The 17545-nt window shown below is 36.6% G+C and overlaps 1 protein-coding gene across 6 annotated transcripts in view; it reads right to left on the reverse strand.

Moving 5' to 3' along the window:
- LOC109090709 (disabled homolog 2-interacting protein-like) overlaps positions 1 to 17545 on the reverse strand; it is a 126411-nt gene that overhangs the window by 81152 nt on the left and 27714 nt on the right. Inside the window, exon 1 of one of the 6 annotated variants that reach the window (XM_042756337.1) lies at positions 15854 to 15878. The exons of 4 other annotated variants lie outside the window; for them this stretch is intronic. The gene's annotated coding sequence lies outside the window, so the exon portion shown is untranslated. Of the gene's footprint in view, positions 1 to 1953; positions 2131 to 15853; positions 15879 to 17545 lie in introns of those variants that run through there. One more of the 6 variants, XM_042756338.1, reaches the window with a different exon arrangement.

Below are 17545 nucleotides of genomic sequence, written 5' to 3' on the forward strand. Positions count from 1 at the left end.
CTGCAGCCTCACTCCCTGCCCTGTCTCAATCTATTAATAGATCAACAATGAATATTTTCAATATGTATGCCTAATATATTGAATATGTTGTGCATTCCTATTAGTGTGATTGGCACGATTATTAAATTTGGCTGGCGATTAATTGTCTAAAAATAGTCACGGTTATTGCGATTAATTGTCTGTTTTAGGGCTTTGGCGATTATGACGATTACGCCAATTAGCACGATTAATTGTTAGTTTTTTATGGCTTTCATTATATAATTGTGATTAATTTAAGGGTTTGGGAAATAATTATGATGTCAGCTTTTAATCTTTTTGAGTTATTATTTTGCAGTGTAAGATTACAAAGAGTATTCCAAATTCTAAGAATCGGCCAATACCGATCCAACACCAGCGCTATTTTTCACTACAGAATATCAATATTGTGTTTGTGGAACTAATGGTCACTCTTTTTTTAAACCCTTTGATAAACGTAATCCACTAAATACTCACTTCCTCATTACAGAGAAAAACTACATTTGAACAAAAATATATAAGCTATGAAATTAAACTAGCTGACTGTATAATTAAGCGGCAAAAACAATATCTTGAAAAAAAAATCTTTGGGGCACATACAATTTATATATGTTTATTCTGTTAACTATTTGTATTCTTACAAAATACATTCATGAAAATAAGATAGAAATCATGAGAACAATAAAAGCTAATGATAACCTTCTGTGTGCAAAACTTTGATACTGTGAAACACTCCAAACAGAACGGCACAAAGCTCTTATGCACATCCAGGGTGCAGAATAATGCACTTGAAGCAATATGGAGTCGCAGCGCTTATGCACATTTAGGGTGCAGAATGATGTGCTTGAAGCAACATAAGTCGCAGCGCGCTGCACTCCACACGGTACAAACAAAGAGAAGAGTAGAGAAATCCAGCAAGATCCCCAGACCTTTATCTACACATCAAGTATTATAATGAGAATATATCATCTTGGAGAGAGAGTTTTACCGTGCTGACTGTCATAACTGAATGTGAATGTGACGTGCTGTTTGAATGCTGAGCAGATTTCAATTTCTGTAAACTTACATTTAACAATGTAAATATAATTATTTTCCTCACATTAAGATATGGAATGGCTACCGATTATATACAGTGCATGAAAAGCAAACTGGTGCTCTTTTGGTGTATGACTCCCCCTTGTGCCGTATAAAAAGCACAATAATCGCGGTTGTCTGAAACAATCGCGGTTAGATCAAATAATCGCGATTAGACGCGATTAGATTTAATTATCATGACAGGCCTAAATTATTAAAAATAAATAACAGGATACAATAAATAATAAGGCCCCAATATAAAATAATGACAAAAAAAAAAAAACTTTATATTAGATTTATATCATAAATTGCCTTCCAGAGCCACTTTTTAATTCTATTTAAAAATGTACTCACTTGCCAAACCTATGCGATGTCTTTGAATCATCTATTTTTAGCAAATAATCATATTTGCAATTAATTTCAAATTCAATTTTTAATACAATTGGTTTTTAATAAATTAAATTGACCTCACTGATTGTAAATTATACTTAATGTCTTTAATATAGGTTCACGATTCTGAACTGCTCTCTGCTGGTGCTAGTAGATGTAGACCTTCACTGAGCAGAGACAAGTTTAGAAACATCAGTTATAGTTTTGGGTGAAGCCTATATAAATCTGCTCCTACTCTCAAATTTCAGAATGAAAATGATAACTTTTACAGTAACAAAACATTGCAGGAGGAACTTGCTGATGAAACACTGAGTACGGCACCACTCCAATCCACGACCCCAGAATGTTAAAGCACTCCCTCTAGTTTCTGGTAAGTTCTGGTTTAAGTTTTCACCTGTCCACATACACACGCACACACTCAGACTGATCAGTGATCCACAAACAGCGGCGGGAGAATGAAAAGTAATCCCTTACCTCAATCACTCCAACAGTGCAGAAACACCGCACAACATCACTTCATCAGCACATGGAGAGCCAACAGTAACACATTCCACTGTCCAGTAACAGTCCAGCTACATCCAAACTCTTTCTTTTTCCTCTTTTTCTTTTTTCATTCACACACACTCTTTCTAGCGGGGGTAGTAGCATTTTTGTGTGTGTGTGGGAGAGTGTGTGTTATTTTTATAGTCTGGGGGGGGGGTTTTCTGTGAAAAGAGTTTTGAGACTCCCCTTTACACAAGATCTAAGCCATGCAAGAAAAGAGGGGGCGAGAGCAAGAGAGAGAGAATGTGTGTAGGTATGTCATGTGTGAAAGAGAGAGCAAAAGGAAAAGGATTGTCTTTCCTTCATGGATTACAATAATAGAAGCTCAAATAATATGCCAAATTAAAAGCACATGCAGACATTTCTAGAAAAACAAAACTTTTCCAGGTCATTTTGTCATTAGGTATGATTATGTGAATTTATATGTGTTTAAAAGGAAGAAAAGCACTTGTATTTCCCTTTCCCACTGTTCTTCTCGCACTATAGATGACACACACATACACACACACACACACATGCACACGCGGCTGTGTAAGGGAATGCCGTTGTTCATTGACACCCTTAGGGCAGAGGGAGGGTGGGGTCAAGAGCAGGGAAAGCAAAATTCCAGACGGATACTGGACCAATCAGACGTCAGGCTGTGGTCGGGAAGGCAAAGACATCAGGACTGGGTTCTGCTACAGCCGAGAAGCAGCACACTACACAAAGAACAGAACAGAAGCCAAGCTCCCATTAAAAAATCATTACACGCTCATAAAGCTTAGAAGAAACCAATGTGTGGAGGACTCTACACAACAGCAAGTCCAAGCAGGAACGTCACTAGAGATTCATGGACAGGGGAGCTAAGCATCTTTTTGTGGGGTCTTCCCCAAATAACTTTTTTAAAGCCCTGAATTTGATGTTTTTTCCTATGACGCATTTTTTATCTAACAACGGGTGTACAATATTTTTGTTCAAGTCTACCTGTCTCAAAGTTTGTGTTAGACGCTGATCTAATGTGACTGACTTGAATTCTATTCAAATAAAGAAAATAAAGTCCACTCTGGTTCCATCCATCCAGCACCAACAAATGGCACAGAAAAAGTCGCACCATGTACCCAAAATATTTTTGGATTTTAGTTTGAGAAAAAGACATCAGAGCAAATGAGAAGGATTTTAGTTTGTGTTATAGAATTATTTTTTTTTCTGACATACAGGTCCTATTATACCATTACTTTTTTTATTTTATTTTATTTTTTTTACCCATTTGTATGGCCCTATTATTTCCATGATGTAAAAACATGCAGATGGGACTGTGGAGTCCAGTCATAAAAATGGGATTTACAGCATAAAACGCAATGTCACAGAATTTGGCACATTTTGCAAAATAGAAATCAAAAGTAGTGCTGTACAATTAATCAAATGCGATATGGACCAGTTTCTGTGAATATTAAACTGCAAAAGGCTGCTATTTAAATATGCATGCATGTTCTGTGGATCTCTGTGTGAAGGAATGCTCATGATGCTCATGTTGATTTCAGTGTCTGCTGTCTCACTACATGAGGACAGTCACATGAACTTCCTCTCCAGAGCTTCTATGAGAGTCACTTCGTCAGCATTTCACCATTCATTTCATTTGATAAAAACTATACACACAAAAACACAAACCACCAAAATGAAAGTTTGGTTTAAAGGGATACTACACCCCAAAATGAAAATTTTGTCATTAATCACTTACCCCCATGTCGTACCAAACCCGTAAAAGCTCCATTCATCTTCAGAACACAGCGACGGGAACACTTTGTCTCTCCATATCACCGTATGCTGTGTATGCTCTTCTTTCGACTTACAAAAAGTGTTCCCGTCGCTTCATGTAACCCAGATTGCACTTCTGATGGCAGATGGAGTATTCTGACGATGACTTTCATTCCTTTTATGGACCTTGACACTGTTATTTATTTGGCAGTCTATGGGACAGTCACAGGCATCCAGGTTTTCATCCAAAAATTCTTAAATTGTGTTCTGAAGACGAACAGAGCTTTTACTGGTTTGGAACGACATGGGGGTAAGTGATTAATGACAAAATATTCATTTTGGGGTGGATTATCCCTTTAACTTGAAGACATATTATATTTGTAAAGTAAAATGTATTTAAAATAATTAGAATAATATTATAATTTATTACAACATTATTTAATAAGAAAAATCACCCAATTTGTATCTATGTTTTAATTTAAACATCTAGTGCAGGACATTTTTGCCTAAATACATAAGAAGAATTGTTACATATTTGGATGTGAAAAAGAAAGTCATTGTATGCAGTGAAAAAAATGGAAATTGACACTCCCATAATTTTTTTTCCTTCTCAGTTGCGTACATTAGCATTTTATCTTACATCTAATGTTGTTAAATGAATGTTTATTGCATTATTTCAGTATGATGTGTGTTACCATGATGGTGTTTGTGTGAATGACTGTGTGCACCTTCTATATAAAAGTATTTCCTTCCTCAGCTTGTGGAAAAGTTGTTTGTGATGAGCTTTGATTAATCATGTGACTTTCTCATCACCACCTGCTTTTGGTGGTTATCAGTGTATTACAATGGCTCAAAACAATTATTAGTACTTCAATAGGTTGGCATATTAACATAACATCAGTTAATGAAACAGTTTTTTTGTTTGTTTGTTTGTTTTTTGGTGAATTTAAATAAAGTCTGAAAAAACCTAAAATGTTGCTAGCATATTTTTTACGGTGAAGTTCTGGCAACCACAGCTGCCTGTATTTTACTGTAAATGTCACTGATTTTTTTTTTTTTTTTTTTTTTAACAGTGCATTTTTTTTTTAAAATATTTTGTCTCTGTACAATGAAAATAAAGAGCTAATCTTACCAAGAGAAAGGAACAAAAGACAAATTTAAGACAAATTTAAGATTCGCATTGACGACAATGCTCCAACAGCATCACAGGACAGTTATTATTCCTACAGAACCACTTCATACTCTCATTCAGTATTATTAACTTCATCCTTACTAACAAGCTCTGCACTCAGCACTAATAATCACCTCTTTTCTCTGTAGCTTCATTGTTTCATGTTTTGTTTCTACATGCTGAGTAAATCACTTGCAAACGTCTACAAGAATGCCTCGAATGACATTGAGGAAATGGAACTATTGCGCATCTAATGATTGCATCCAGTTGCAGTGAAAAGAGTTAACACTAACCTGCTAAGGTGGCAGACCATTTAAAACAGACCTTTATACAGTCTGTATACAGTCACTGCACAGTCAGTTACTTTGATAGTGCCACATTTAGACCAAGGGTTAAATAAGGTGCTTACAGTTCAGAAACGCAATTAAAAATTGTCAAGATTGTTTATTGCGATCTGCTGAAAAGCACCCTTTCCTTTTAGTAATAAAGTTACTTTAGTATGCATATTGTTTATTTTAGAAGAATAATTTATTATAAAGAATTCTAAACGTATTATTATCTGTACATATTTTATATTTGTATTGTTTTATTATAAATAAATAATTAATAAGGAAACTGCACCTTTAAAGTGCTGATTTCATGTCCTATTCAGAGCTCATTCACACTGAAACTGAAGAAGAAGAAAAAAGAAAAAGAGTCTTTCATAGTTTTCAAACATCACATAGTAGGGGTGTAATGTTACACATATTCATACCAAATTTTTTTGTCTTTCAGTCCAGTATATACATGTGTGCCAAACATACAGTGTTGGTTTAACCACTGCATGTGCTGAACTTAATTTGAAACTTCAGATGTTTTAAATGTTGCTACTTTTAAGAAAAAAAAAACAAGGTCTCACCTTTCAAGTTCAGTCCATTTTTCCAGGAAATTAAAAATAGAAATGCTCTTTAAGAGTGACAGATCACTGTATAGGCACACTTTAGTGCGATCATCCCTTTCCTCTTTACTACTAGTTCTAACAAAAACAGACAAGAGAAGCAATTTTATGTTTAGTTTTTTCACTCTGCTGTACCAAACCGTGACGTCAAAAACCAAGGTACCGAACCGTAATTTTTGTGTAACATTACACCCCATCACATAGATGATATACAAAAATGAGAAACTCTGCATCATTACTTTAGCTGAAATCTCACACAAGAGCCAGAATGCAGGTTTTGGAGAAAACACCACAGCACTGAGGAAGAATGTCAACAGCTGTCACCACAGAGACAAAGCACACTCTGTGAATGACCCATGGGAGGTCCGGGATGAGCCTGAATGAGAAAGGCCAGTGGTTCTCATGAGTGCCTGTTCTGAAAGCTGAAAAATGACAGAGCACCTGAATTCCCGCCTGGAACTGAACAAGTGCAACATTCCAGAATCTGAAAAAGGGGAGACAGAAAAGCCCTCCAAGAGGAGGTCTGGCTTAAAACACCCTCAAAATAGGTCTTGCATTCTCCAACAAGGCTCATGACAGATGCTTGACATGGTCAAAAAATGTTGTTGCACAAAAATTCAGAATGGAATTCCACACTGGATCTATGAAAGGACAGAATTCAATAAGGAACTTCTACAACTCAGCTCTCACTTCACCTCTGCATTTTCATCAACTAAACAATAAAGGAAAACTGGTCAGATGAAAGATGGATTAGAGTCTGTTCACTTGCTGTTCCCAAAAGTGATTAGCTCCACATCTGTGAAGCGTTTAGTAGTCATACAAGTTCTTTTCACAAGAATCCAAATCAATGCTTGCTCCATTCAACAGTGCTTAGACTGCTCCACAAAAGTGTCTTCTCAGGCCTTTTGATCTCAACATGTAAAACGGATTGGAATTTGTAGAGTCCCTTCCAGCGATGCTATTTCTAAACACATGCACACAAAGCTACAGAGCTCAATGTGTAAAGCTCTATTTTAACGGGACTAGTTTTCCTGAAGGAGGTTTGGTAAATTTGTGTTTCATAATATACTTTGTCTTTTAAATCATCTGAATGGAACACTTTGTTTCTGCACACAGCCTCAGAAAAATTACAGAGCACTTTGTATACTATTTTTTACCAACTCCCATTTGGATAGGAAAGCCTGTGATCACAGTACCTTTTTTCCCCCCACAAATCAGTCTCTGGTTGATCAGCTACATCAGACGTTTTATCATTGAACTCGGGATTTATATGGTAAAATCAATACCATCTTTTCTCTCTATACATCTCTCTGGAGCTGTGATTCAGTTATGGCAATAGGCATTTCGTTTTACGACACGTGCTGTAGGCAGTAGGCCAATAACAAAGGACTGGGCCATCTGACCAATCAGAGCAGAGTAGGCTCACAGAAAGGAAGGGTTTAGAAAGCCTGATTCTTCAAACTGTTTTGTATGAATCGTTTATGAATCATTGAGAAATGCGGTGAAATTAAATGTATATTATGAGAAAATTAAAGCGTTTTTGACCCTGCTTGTATGTAAACCTGTTGTAGGAGCCTCCCAAAACAATATTAGGAACCTTAAAAATGGCATAACAGGGGCACTTTAAAATATAATTTATCCCTGTTATGGCAAAGCTGAATTTTCAGCAGTATTTCTCCAGTCTTTAGTGTCACATGATCCTTCAGAAATCATTCCAATATGCTGATTAAGTGTGCAAGAAACTTTATGATCAATATTCAAAAATAAATAAAATATAATAATAATTTTGTGGAATCCATGGCACCTTATGCAGGATTCTTTGATGAATATAAAGTTCAAAAGAACAGCTTTTATTTATTTATTTTTTTACTTTGGATCAATTTAATGCATCCTTGCTTAAGTGTTAATTGGTTCAATTACAAAAAAAAAAAAAAAAAAAAAAACAACAACAACAAAAAAACTCTTATTTGCCCTAAAATCTCACCCTCATATCGTTCCAAACCTTTATGATTTCCTCTCTTGTATGGAACACAAGAGTCCAAAACAACACTCCTTTCCTTCTAAGAATACAGTATGTGAAACAGCAGAGTACAACACAGACAAACACATCCAGAGACACAGATGGTTATACTGTAAATACTGCAGCTTGTCATTTTAATGAGTTTCAGGCCATAAAGTTTCAGATTTAGTTTAAGTTATTACTTTAGCTGAGATTTAAGTGAAAGAAAACAATATTATTTCTTTTTCCTTCGCAATATTTTCTTCTCAATGTTACTTTATACAAGGCAGGAAACATCTGATAGCTGCATCTCGTATGAACTCTGAGTCTCTCTTCTCCTTCACACACAGAAACACACACTCACGCAGCAGGGTTCCCATCACCAACAAACAAACTGAAACTCTACATAAGCACTCAGATCAGAGAGCGTCTTCGGAAAACAGACTAGCTCTACAAGCTCCATGCCAAAACCCTCGAGACATTTAAAAGCCTGTGAATGACACAATCCTCCATTGTTCTGTAACTAAATTTCTCTGTGACAAACTTGTCTGTATAAATTCACTTTAACAATATATTACTGCTTCCACCACTCATTCTTAAGTTCTGAAACTGTGATTCATTCTAACTTTTACAATCTTTAATCAACAGAATCCAAATGAAGGTCATATCTTCTGCGAAGAGTCTACGGATATCAAAGGGTCCAAAGTTCCAGAAACCGGGACATATTCCCATTGCAGAAGGGTCGTACTTATTCAAAAAGCAGAAAATTAAAAACATGAAAATAAAGATGAAACGAGTAGTACTACTCAATCTTTTATGCATTAAACTGGGAAAAATAACAATGTTGTCACGTTCGTGTAGAAGATAGGCACACGAAGACAAAGGTAATCCAATATAACATTTAATAATAATCCATGATGATGAAGATCCATTCAAAACACAGGGAAACATAAGCAGCATGAGCATACACAAATAATATCCAGCACAGAATAAACTGTGGAGGGAGACTAAATACACAACAAATGTAATCAAGGAATAACAGAACAGGTGAGGAGCTAATTAAGTACTAAGGAGACAAATGAGGGAATAACCTGAAAGGCAATAAAACTAAACAGGCAGGATGACCAAACTCAATGCAAACAAAGAATAAAAAGGTCCATAACTGTGACAGATGTAAAAGACTTGCTATTAACTTGCTATTACTATTAAAAGAAAACCCTTCCAATTGTGCACTGAGGATTCACAATTATCATTCTAAACCGATGACTTCTCATAGATTTAAAAAGTGTACTTCTTACTGAATAAATCCTACAATCACCTATTAAAAATGCATTTGGATTATTTTGGAGCACCGGCAGCAATACTCCACGCAATCTGATCCCCTATTTGAGTTTGTTATTCTCCAGAAATGAAAACTGCTTTGCATAAATGGAAGGTTGCCCAGATGGAGATTAGATTTGTTTCTGAAGAGGAATGAGATAGCACTGCCACACTGAAGCAGAGCAGTGTTGATTAAACCCCTCTTTTTCTCACTCTTTCACTCACTCTCTCAGCTTATTACTAAGCAACATCGCAAAAGTTTGTTGTTTCGCACAGACTTTTGAAGTCGATCTTCAAGCGCTCAGAATACAAATGTCACAGCGCAGCATATGCAAATATGCACACACGCAACACACATAAAGGCAGACATATGGACACATAAAAATAACTCTGAAAGTTTCAAATACCAGCATACTTGGCACACATACAAAGACATTGCTGCTGGACAAGCAGATGGTGGCAAAGGATCCCAGAGAGTCTTAATAAGACGCTAGCAAAAGCTGAAGGATAGAACATCAAACTTGATCTGTTCCCTTACTGTTCTCATGGGCTTCTGTAACAAAAACCTCCTTTGAGCAACTCTAGAGACGAAGCATGAAACTTTCTTTCATAGAAACACCCAAAAGACTAAAGATAATATAAAGACATTCTTCTCACAAGATATTGAGTTAGATAGGAGCATGCATACCCATGCTCTTTTGTCTTTGGTCTAATAATAGAGCCCCCTCCAGTCAAAGCAGACATGTATGCAGTTCCCATAGGCCAGAAGTGACTCAGAGAGAATGATTGAGAGATTCTCTTGTTTATCACTTCGGGAAAAAAATTTGTAATCCTCCCGCCCTCCCTTCCTCCCTCTCCTGCTCCACTTGCTCTCTCCTCTCCTCAAAGAAAAGGAAGAGTGAAGTAGGACGACAAACATCCAGACCTATTTCCATCTCAATGAGGGTTTGGGATTCTGTGTTCTACCTCCTAAGAAATGACTTTCTCACTCTCGGTCTCTCTCTCCTAAAATGCTTTAAAGACCCCACGAGGTAGGAGTTTAGTTGCTTTTAATCCACGTTCATTAGCTTTGAAGCATATTCTGGAAGTCTTATATGGAAGATACTGTATTTCCATTTTAAAAAATGCCTTTCTCTTCCAGGAAAACAGACGCTAAATATTGTTGACTCATCCTGCACTACACAGATTTTCATCCAATCAAATGCCCTCTAGAATGAGAATGCCCCTCACACTTCTAGCAACTACAGCTGATTAGAAAGCAGCAAATCCAACCTAACCAACTGTAGTGATTTTCAGATGTTAGGTAGCCTCACATGGGGTACCATTAAATGTAGTGATTTCAAATCTAAGCAGCACCACAAGTGTAATGGCTTTGGCTTTTAATATTAATATTAATATTAGGTTTTGGTCACACTATTTTATGGGGCACCAGCCAGGAATTCCACCTTGACAGTAAAGAACAATCATTGAAGATTGTTGAATAAATAATATATATTAAATTGCAGTCTGACCAATCAGAAGGATTTTAGAGAATCGTTAACTTGTAGAGCCTCTTACTGAATTATCAACACAAGGAAGACACAAGTGGAATAAAAGAGGTTTTATTAACAAAAGGCTAGACAACAGTAACTAACAACTACTAAAGGGGTACAATGAATGGATAAAGTGCAAAAGATTGATAGATGATAGTAACTGAGTTGGATGTTACTTTGGACGTTATCTTATGTAAAGATCTAGAACTAGTTTCCTGGAATTAATAAGGTAAACCTTATTAAGATTCAACAAATAAATCAAGAGATTATTTGTTATTTACTGACATGAGCTATTTAAAATCTAATGCAAATTAGATAATCATAAACTGAAAATACACTCTAATGCCAATGGTCTCTGGAAAGAGGTTTGGAAGAGTGATAGTTACGTTCTGAGTCTGGGCCGCGACATCTTTCACTTGTTGACCATGGCCACGCTGCAGTGGGAAGAAAGGAGTCGGATCCCTTTCACAGTTTTGAACACGAAGCACTGGTGAACGATGAACTCCTGAAAACACGCAAAAGAAGGAACCTTGAAGGTGAAGGTTCTGAAGTCTTTACAGAAGATCCGAACAACTTGGAACATGCAGGAGAAGGATCACTTGACGAGACGATTCTGAAGTTGTGGGAAAAGATCCTAGCAGTCTGGAACTCGCAAACGGAGGATCACTGAAGAGAAGGTTCTGAAGTTGCTGCAGAAGATGGGGGCACTAAGCTTGTTGTCGTTGTTGCTGTGGCAGTTTCCAAACTCCCCAAATTCACTCCTTGCAGAATTTCCTTGTTTCTCAGTAGTACAACAACAGCCGCTTAGCACATCTTGGCTTGCCACATTTCTCTTAGCAACAACAGCTTGGCACACTTCTTTGTGTTGAAGAGAACCTTTTAATCTTTCCTGAGAAGGAGGGATTTGCAAGTTGGCGCCTTTCAGTTCCAGCGTTTTGACTGGCCGATGTTGTCGGAGGTGGCCAAGGTATGGCCCCTCTGACATTAGGTCTATTTGCATGATTTAAAGTCCAAGTTTAGTACAATGTCTTTAAGGTTTTTCCTATGCAGAATTCACTTTCCAAACCAATTCAAGATTAACCTACACATTGTGCTGTAAATATGAAGATCAGACATCATTAGGTAATGCTGAACATTGACCCATGCATTCATATATACAGTATACTTAATAGGTAAGGTTGCATACATTGTTGTATCACACGCAGCACTCATTAAGTATATACCATTTTGTAAATGGATTTGAAGAAGGTTTATTCACTTTTGTGTCTATTTTGTGTGAATGCATGTGAAGATGAGTTTTTCCTTTGTCTCTGGCCACCTGGCAAAACTTGTTTCGCCTGTGAGGGGGATTTACGATCATTCACACTTTGATAAGAGTAACAGAGACAAAGCGGTTCCTGAGCGGGGGTTATCATATGTTAATGTTACACCCTCCCCCATCTCCACAAGAGGTAGTGTTATTTTATCTGAAGACAAAAGGCTTAATTTGTTGTCCACAACATGAGCTTTTCCAGTCAGTAACTGCTGTCCACTACACAACATTACCAAACATTATGGGCTTAAACTTCTTGTTCGGACTAGGAAATGCATCAACACAGGAAAGCAAACTGCCCTCATTAAGTGATTTCTTGGTTAGAACTGATCTATACATTCTTGGCATCAAGTCCAAATACTCCATGAGCTAATTTTGCATAGAGTAGCTAATTAGATTTAATTGTTTAATTACAGACGTATGCAACTTCCTGACAACCACTGTGAAGCCAAAACTGCTTTATTTCAGATGTTTTCACGGCTGAACAGAACATACAGCACTGTATGGACAAGGAACCTGCCTTGATAAGGACTTTTACATAGTAAAAGACTCTCACGTTAACACCTAATTGCAAAATCTCCCCACACTGATATTAATAAGGCCTGCTATTTTTTGCCCAAAGCAAGATTTTAATATATGTATTTTAAGCTTGTAATTTTCAAAACAGGTACATTACCGTACAATTGTCATTTCAAATAAATGCTTGTCTTTTGAACTTTCAATTTATCAAAGAATCCTGAAAAAAAGGTATAATGGTTAAAACAAAAAGTTTATATAACTATTTTCAACACTGATAATGTCTTTTGAGCATCAAATCAGCATATCCGAATGATTTCTGAAGGATCATGTGACACTAAAGTCTGGAAATCAGCTTTGCCATCACCGGAATAAGCAATATTTTAAAATATATTACAATAGCAAACAATTATTTTAAATTATAATAATATTCACAATATTACAGTATTTTACAGCAATATTACAGTACTATTACTGTATTTATTAAATAAATGCAGCCTTGATGAGCAAAAGAGACTTGCAAAAACATAAAAAAATATATATATATAATAATAACAATTAATTAATTAATCTTACCAAGCCTGAACTTTTAAATGTTAGTGTGGTTCTTATTTTAAAATATGATCGGACAAGCCATGCTTGAAACATGTAAAATAAGCAAAATATAAAAAAAATTATAAATAATGAATAATTCTTTTCATTAGTTTAATCTAAACAGAATTATTACATTATATTTTTTCTTTGAATAAATCCAATAAATGTATCACTTTTTTATTAGCATGTACAACTGTGTCCGTACATCCGTTGGATTCTACATTAATATGCAAACCTGCTTTACAACAGCTTATTTTGATTATTATTTTTATTAATAAATGCATTTATTTTCAGGTTAACAATGTTTTTCTTGTGATAATATCTAAATTAACTGGTTTTATTAAAGTCAAACAATTGTATTTAATGACTGAATCAAACTGAAAACATTAGGTAACACCAACAAAAGTCATTTTTAAGGGTCAAGTCATGCAGAAATGGTTCTTTAATCATGGTCATTGGTATCTTTATTGCCGTCACTGTCATTTTTTAAAAGCAATAAGCCACTCGAGGCCTATCATTACAGCAATTTTACCAAATAGCTTTTCATCATGCCTCTGTCAATGAAACACAGAAATCTCTCAACTTTAAAACAGCACAAAGGATTCAAGAAGCCCCTGTAGGTTAAGAATCAGACGGTAAAGTGTGGAATTAGCACCCTGCTAACATACACTCGAAATAATATCAGAAAGAAGATTAGATTCCCTGGAATGGCAGGGGAGAGAAGTATCCAAATTATGTCTATCCCTTTCATTGCCCTTGTCGCTTGCACTCTCTTATCTTTAATTACTCCTCTCTTCTGAATGCCCACTACATTAGAGATAGTCCTCCACTTTATCCCTGCAGCAGATGACACAAGATGCACCGAATAACAAGAATGAGTCCAGTCCTGTTTTCATAAAATGTTTTCTTTCTTCAACTCCTGTAATTGGTTTAAATACACAGATATGAACATTCAGAGCTGTTTTGCTCTGCTGATATAAATTGATTTATCTCTAAGGATAAGTGCATCTCTCATCCTATTATGAAGCAAAATGCCAGCGCTGCACTGGATCCTAAAGCTTTTAATTCCTTCATTCGGCTGTTAAACTGCACATTCAAAAGAAACGCTTATCACAACACTAACTGATTATGGGTACATCAAGAGTCCTGTCTATGAATTGGTCTCAGTATAAGGGTTTAACTGCTTTGAATCGCATGGTGATACATTTCCATGACTGAGGATTATGGGAGGGTATCTATTCTGCCAGGGCAGGACGGTTGCACTGTGTTATTTGGGGCTATTCTGGGATATTTTGAGGTTTGGCCTGCGTTTAAGACAGATGTTGGGCTCAACTACTGTGTCATGGATTTGGATTCCCTTTTTTTCTTGCTAGCTTTCTTTGCAAGCTCTCCATCTCTCTCGGTTTAGCAAATCGACCCAGTTGGACCCTGAATGTCCTGTTTCCCTGAAATACTTTAGCGGTCGGCTCATTCAGCTAACCGCATTCTTCCAGAGCTCCTTATCTAGACCTGCACCGTACTCTCTGTGCATACACACAATGGACAAAATAGTCAAATAATCATTTAATCATTAGGTTTTAAGAGAGCTCTGATAGGGGGGATTGAAATATGTGAGCGGAAAAGAAGAGGGAGACTGTGAAGGAGAGGAGAAAGCGAGATTTATTTGTGTACATAAGTCAACCTTCCGTCCCGTCCTGCTCACTCACACTTTCTCTCTGTCTCTCTCCCACACACACAGATACATCTACTCTTTCCCCCTCTCAAACTAAAGCCACAACCCACAAGACACACAATTCCTTTAAAATGTGAAACTCCCCCTAACATAATCAAGTCTGCACAGCACACTCCAGTCACCCACAACTCACACATGCACTCCTTCAAGAAATACAATAGTCAAATCAGAAAATAGAAGCACCTTAGTACAGTTTCACACATGCACTCCTTCAAGAACTTTTAGTCAATCTTTGGAATCACTATGATTATTGTAAATATAGACATGCATAGTTCTTAAGTGTAGTCATAGGGAGAATTTTTTACTGAAGTCTGCCTCACACTGCAGTTTTTTTGGTCAGAATGCACCCACTTAGACCGGAGATAGACTAGCTGATAGACATCAACCAAGGTTTTTTATTTATTTATTTTTTTTTTATGGGCCTTTTAGCACCGGGTTTACCTAAAATGTATTGTACCACAATAATAGAATAAAACGAAAGAACAGACAGACAGACAGATAATTAAAAAGAGAGAGAGAGAGAGAGAGATAGGCGGCACAAAAACACATAAAAAAGCTGCAAAAATGTAATACCAAAAGTATTAAATACAGATTATTTCACATAAACTCAGAAACATAGCAGAACATACAGTTCAGCTCCTGAAAATCTCATTTACATGCTACTAAGTGCTTTAAACACAACTCTGAATCTTGCCAACTCTGCAACTTGCCACAGTTTCAAAGATTGTAAAGCCACTAATATGGTGAACTTTGGCACATTCAGTGTTGATTTGTAAGCGTTTTCTAGTTTCTGTTCAATATGCAATCAGGCGTTCAGTGAACGGACTGCGGGTGGTCTAGGCGTGCCGTTTGAGGCTGACACTAGTTTTCACCAAACTCATACATGTACTCTTACAGCATTTCAAACATTATGACAGCAATCCATCTCCAGTCCACCAATACTGAGGCAAGGTCCGAGAGCATCTTTCCTGCACAAGCACTTACCAGACTGACCCTCCGACTCAGGGCTCGTCTCAGACTCCATAACTTCACAGAATGCTGAACTGCTGTCCAACAACAGAACACCAGTGCTGAAAGGAGACAGAAGAGAGAGAGAGAGAAGAGCTTCTCCCTTCACCCTATGCGCTCTGTGCCCCAGCTGCTGTTCTATGTTTGTCTACAGCTTCAGAAAGAGAGACAGAGGGAGAAAAACAGAGACAGAATGGACGCATGTGGTGTGCATGTAGATCGACTATTCCTGTAAGTTGCCATCTCTCTTTTGCTCCTACTTTTCTCATGCTACTTAAAGACACAGTATCAGTGACACGACTTTTCACAAGCCTGCAGTTTTTATTCACAGTCTGTCTGTTTATAGAAGGACAAATAAAACGCACAATATTTATGGACACCTAATCCCACTAATGAGTCAAGTAAACACTGGTGACCACAATAAAAAAAAATGTGCTCACATTCATTATGATCTCATTCTGAAATTCCCCATGACACATACTAAGTATCAAACTGCACACTACCAGATTAGTGTGCATGAGCATTAATGAGCTACTAGCATACCATCAGTCTAAGCATTTTAATGAGCCATTAATTTATCTTTATTTTGCTACACACCATTGATAAACATGAATAAGTAATAGGACAACATCTCTCTTTGATGTTTGTCTGTGAGGTTAACAAGCTACATGCACTAATAGTGATTTATAGGAATTTTGACATCAGTACACAGCATTCAGCACTACAGTGCTGTGCAGAAGCTGTGTTAACCAACAGAGAACAGATTATACAGAAAAAGAAGTTAACAATACTATTATTAAGAATTTGAGAGATATTTTATAAAGGCTCTCTGACGAGTACCGTATTGATTTGATTATTTGAGCTTTCGATTTGCAGTTTTGAGTTACAGTACATGATTTACACTCTTCGCATAAAAGGAATTTGTTTTAGTTAGTGGGGTTGTTCCTGCTCTCACCCTCTGGTTCAAAACATCCAACAGAAGGTGCTCCAGTTCTCAAAGGGAGCAAAAGAGTGAGCTAGGCGATTTACTTCAGTTTTGCTTTTATCTTCAACCAGTTATTCAGTACAGGGTGGGGGCAAACAAGAAACACTTTCAAAGTAAATCTGGAAATACATTTATAAATCTGATCATATGTTAATCACTTTTAATATATGCGTTATGAATTTGAGTATACTGTAATATACTGGATATAAAATATAAATATAAAAAACATAAATCTGAATATAAAGTTACATGTCCTGAAAATAATGTAACTATTCTATGCTATAGAATAGAATTAGAATAGTGAGTGCTAAAGTTAGAGGGTCAAATAAAGATGGAAGAGATGTGTTTTAAGCTGATTCTTGAAGATGGCTAAGGACTCAGCTGCTCGGATTTAGGTTGGGCAGGTTATTAAACAAACTCATGCTCTTTCAGCAGTGTCGAGTGAATTCAGACCATCTTAAACACTTAATCTGTCTGTTCATTACATTCACACGCTCAGTAGAGATGTGTATGATTGGCTACAATGCTCAACACTGCAAAAACACACTGTAAATAGAAACCTTTCACACTCATCACAGAGTGCTCACACAAATACACACAAGAGCAGTAACATTATATATTAACTTATTTTATATCATCAGCATCACAATTACAGCTTGTTCCTCTTTTGTCACATTTGCAGG

Source organism: Cyprinus carpio, chromosome A5 (assembly GCF_018340385.1).
Source record: "Cyprinus carpio isolate SPL01 chromosome A5, ASM1834038v1, whole genome shotgun sequence".
NCBI classification, from domain to species: domain Eukaryota; kingdom Metazoa; phylum Chordata; class Actinopteri; order Cypriniformes; family Cyprinidae; genus Cyprinus; species Cyprinus carpio.